Raw genomic sequence first — 4,903 nt, forward strand, 5'->3', positions numbered from 1 at the left:
GTATTTTATATATTGATATTTTTAGTATAAATTTGGTCGTGGGATTTCATTGATGCATGTCAAAGCATTGATAGGTCTGTTATGCGTGACCTGAAGATGAAAGCATTGAGCATCTCGAAGTTGATCAACAATCTTCAATTGTCAAAGATTAGCCGTTCGGCCAATAAGGTGGCACACTTAATCGCTAAGTATAGCTTTGACAATAGATTAGATGGTATTCTTGTAAATAACGTACCGCCCTGTGTGGTGAATATTGTATTGAATGAGTGTACTGGTGTGGCTGGTTAATTAATATAAGGTGGTGTTTAAAAAAAAGTATAAATTTGGTCAAACACTTTGCAAACGGTTGACGGGAGTAAAAAGGACGAGAGGGAGTATCATGCATGCGGAGTAGGCAAAAAAATTGCTTGTCTAAAACAAAAGCAAAAAAATTGCTCATTTATAGCCGGTCGAAGTCTTAAAGAGCGCGACTGCGCGAGGGAGGCGAATGTCGTGGGAGGCGCGATGTTTGATGGAATTAAGTGAAGTTACATCCACGCGCCGGCATGGCGTGCGAACAGGCAGAAGCTATACCGTCAGGCCTACGATATGGGTCTAGTAGACATGACATCTAGTGGGTCCCGCATAGTTCTCGAGAACTATTTGGGGGCTTGCAGCCATTTATCCACCGGGCAAGCCAGCACCCCACGGCATTCGCACGCCCTACTCGTCCCCGTCTTCTACCTTACAACAGTTCGCTCCCAGTCGTCCCGTCCTTTCAAATTAGTTCGCTCCCAGTTCTTTTTTTTTGTGGGGTACAGCAATTCAACTTCTCCTAACCCTCCTCCAAAATCCATGGCCTCCCAAATCACCATGGTCGCCGCTGAGTACCAGGTTAGAGCCATCACCAGCGATCAGTTCATCGTCATCTACACATGTGGATCCGAGACGGTGAAAGCACGGCTTGCTCGCTTCCTACGCATGTTCAACAGTTCAACGGATGAGTGGGTCGTTGGGCTAGATGTTGAGTACACCACAGTCCTGCGACGAGAGATGGATCTAAAGGATGAAGAGAGGAAGAAGCCTGCCGTGATCCAGGTTTGCGTACATATCGTTTGCTTGGTCTACCACATATGCCTTGCCGATGTTGAGTGCCAGGATTTTAAGAACTTCCTTAAGGACAAAAGAGTGAAATTCGTTACTGTAGGCTTTAAGAACGACAATGACGTCCTGTGTCGGATAGGTCTCGTTGTAGGCCAGCCCTTCGATCTCCAGAAGTCAAGCCTGGTGTCCTCCTCTCAACCTTCAATGCTGACCCTGGCAGCAGCCATGATTGATCCTTCGTACGCTAAACTAAAGAAACCTCATCACGGGTTTCATCATGCATGGGAGTCGAAGACATTAGATGAAGATCTCATCCTGTACGCAGCAATGGATGCCTACCTTTGTTTAAGTATCTACAAGGGTTGGATGAAGAAGCAGAGCCCAATGTCCGGTTCAAGCAAAGAAGCGTCGGCGAAGAGGAAGAGGAAGAGGGACGAGGACGAAGTCGAGGACGTGGACCCGGACTCCAAGTAGGTGGCAGTGCCGTCGCTCATGCTGGTTCTACTGCAGTGTCAAGCAGACTAGTTGCTTATTAGTTTATTTTCAAGGGTGTGTTGTGCTGAGGCCCCAGTAGAACTATGGGGCTGTTTGGATTGTGCCTACCTTTGCCATATGTTGCCACATGATTTTTGCCACATTTGTCACACTTGCCTTACTTGAGTTGCTCAAATTGTTAGCCATACTTTGGCTTGCCTAAGGGAATCTTGCCACACTTTTTGTGTCTATGACATGTGGGGTTCACTGCTCATAAAAAATTCCTTGTCTCAAATGTGGCTATAACCAAACACCTACCTAACTTGGTCAAACTTGCCTAAGGTTAGGTGTGGCAAAGTGTGGCAATGTGTGGCTAGGAACCAAACAAGCCCTATGTTTATGTTCTTTCTCGTTATTTGAACTCTTTAGTACGTACAGTAGTACTAGTACTATGTCTTAGTATTGTTCTTCTTGCAGTTGGTACTACTGCTCGTATCTTCGTGTTCCTACTGTACTTAATACATTCGTACTAGTAGTATAATTTGGGTCAGTCGATTTGTGAAAGAGCTTCGACGGAGCGAAGGAAGAAGACGGCACAAGAGGTGGAAGAAGCCCTTCTAGACATCCATGTTGCATCAAACGGCTCACATGAGTCGATTGACCCAAATTGCTCCTTCAGATTGCAGGATCCACGTGGCATTCAAGGTTTCAAAGGTAGATTCCGCATCCGCACCCGGTTTGCGGGCTCGACGCGTGCGCGACCGGCTTCCGCCGCGATAGCCACCATGCGCGCCTCCTCCACGCGGGCGGAGATGACAGTGACACGCTAGTTCCTCCTCGCCGGCGTGCTGGAGCACGCGCTCGTCCTCCTCTTCGTACGCTGCGTGCATAGACGCGGCTCCACCAGCTGCTCGCGTGCTTGGCAGCGCGGCGGCATCGCGAGGAGGGACTGCAGACGACGTCAGCAGGCGAGCCTTTGGCTTCATGGCACAGGGATGGTGGTGACACGGCGGTGATGGGCGAGAAATTGTTGGCCGGAGCAGGCGGGCGCCGGCATGCGCAACAGCGGCGGCATATTGATGAGTGCGCGTGTGGGAGCTTACTTTAGTTTTATATATAAGGTTGGTCAAACTTAAAAGAAAACCGTACTAGTACACGTAAACATTAGACTTAGGCAATGCTTTTATTAGTTACTATCTGATGTTCTTGCCCATTGTGACCAGCCTTACCACGGCCATGATACAGAATCCTATGGAAGCGCGTGAACCGCGGCCGCGCGGTCGATCGAACGGTGCGTCACCGTGTCACGCTCGAAGGGCATCCACCGAACCTTTTTGTATGTGTGAAAACAATCCTCGAATATTACTCAACTTTTTTTCCTGTGAAAGTTCTTGACGCTGCAATATTTCCATATATTTGAATTTAGCTCCAGTTCGTGTTTATTTGGATTTGGACGTTTTAGGTGCGCCCTAGTTATTTTTATACTGATTTTGTGTGTGTGACTGAGAGAGAACGTGTGTATGTGTCCATATGTGTGTTGTGGCAGAAGGGCAATGTGGAGACGGTGTGCGTGTGATACAGACATAGAGAGGTGTGAATGTGCAAATGATCGTGCATGAGTGAGACATAGACAGATGCCGATATGTTCTGTATACATGAGAGAACGGTCTTCTAGTTTACGTGTGTGTGTGTGTGTGAGAGAGAGAGAGAGAGAGAGAGAGAGAGGGAGAGACAGAGAGAGGAGCATCCGTAACACAACAACCATCTCTGTCGATTCGTCCGTCCCTCGCACGGTCGCATGCAACACATGCATCAACGCGCACATTTTGACACCCTCACCCGGCCCGTGCCCACCTCAAGGCCCGCACAATCTCTTCGTGAATACCCATTTCTCTCCTTAGGTTTGTTTTCTCTCAATACCTGACACACACACAGACATACACACACACACGCCCACAGACACACACACAAACAGAGAGACACACGCAGCACAGCACACACACACACTCCCCCGAGCACACAATTCATCCCCATCCAAGGTTATACGGCGACCACTCTCGCTTGTGCTTCTTTGCACCCCAACATGCACAACACCTCAATCTTCAAAGAGGGCAACAAGCAGATTGAAGATGGTGACCAGACCGCGCTAAAGAATGCAGGGTCATTTGGAAGCAGGGTGATGTGACGACGGCTGACTAACTCCTCCCCCCACCCTCTCTCTCCTGCACAAAATTACCAATGCCTCTCTCCCCCGCACAAAATTGTCAATCCCTCAACCCACGAGATCCATCCCCTCTCGTCCATGTTTTTCTTGCTCTCTCATCAAACATGTTGTCTCTTCTCCTTCACTAGTAGAAAACGGAGCTTTAGCGCCGGTTCGTAAGGGCCTTTAGTGCTAGTTCCATAACGGGCACTAAAGGGTGGGCACTAAAGGCCCCCCCCCCTTTAGTATCGGTTCGGCACGAACCGGCGCTAGAGTGCCACCATGTGGCGTGAGCTCGCGCCCTGGTATGGGGGACCTTTAGTACCGGTTGGTGTTACCAACCGGTACTAAAGGTTTTTTTTTTTTAAATTTTGGAAAAAAAATTTGATTTTTTTTAATTTTTAATTTTTTTGAATTATTTGATGATTTAGTCTCTAATCACCTCTCTTAACTGCTCAAGTGTGGATCACTCATTCCGAATCATCTAACTTCCCGACCGGTCACCCATCCCTCTCACTACTCCAGCCCGAGCACGCTTAACTTTCGGGTTCTATTCTCCTTCGTTTTCAAGTCTGCACTTGTTGTTTTCCTGACAATAGTAAGATGTCAATCCTATTAACCCTCAGGAGTTTAGCTTGAGCATGAAGTCACACATTTCACCGTTTGAGTTTGAAACTATTATTCTAAAAAAAAGTAATTATTTAGTAACGCTGATATTTCTTGAATAAGTTTGACCATAGTTTGACCATAGTTTGACCAGATTTGACCAAAATTCAAAAAATTGAAATAATTATTTAGTAACACTAATATTCTTGAATAATTATGTAGTAACATTAATACTTCTTGAATAAGTAGTTTGACCAGATTTAACCAAAAAAATTTAAACAAACTGAAATTTGACCATATCTTTTTTCCCTTTTGGAATTTGAGGATTCTAAAAAATTCCAAAGAGGCCATAGGCGGTCTCCATCGGATGCGGACTTTCGTGCTGAATTTTTTGATATATTATATGTTTTTTCCGACATCGTATGCAAAAGTTATAGCCGTTTTACATTTTCCCTACACTTTTTGCAAAACATGTCCAAATTGTAGTTTTTAAATTTTCCTAACTAGTAGATGTAGTAATATAAACTACCTCTCGAA

This window comes from Triticum dicoccoides, chromosome 7A (assembly GCF_002162155.2).
Source record: "Triticum dicoccoides isolate Atlit2015 ecotype Zavitan chromosome 7A, WEW_v2.0, whole genome shotgun sequence".
Taxonomy (NCBI): Eukaryota; Viridiplantae; Streptophyta; class Magnoliopsida; order Poales; family Poaceae; genus Triticum; species Triticum dicoccoides.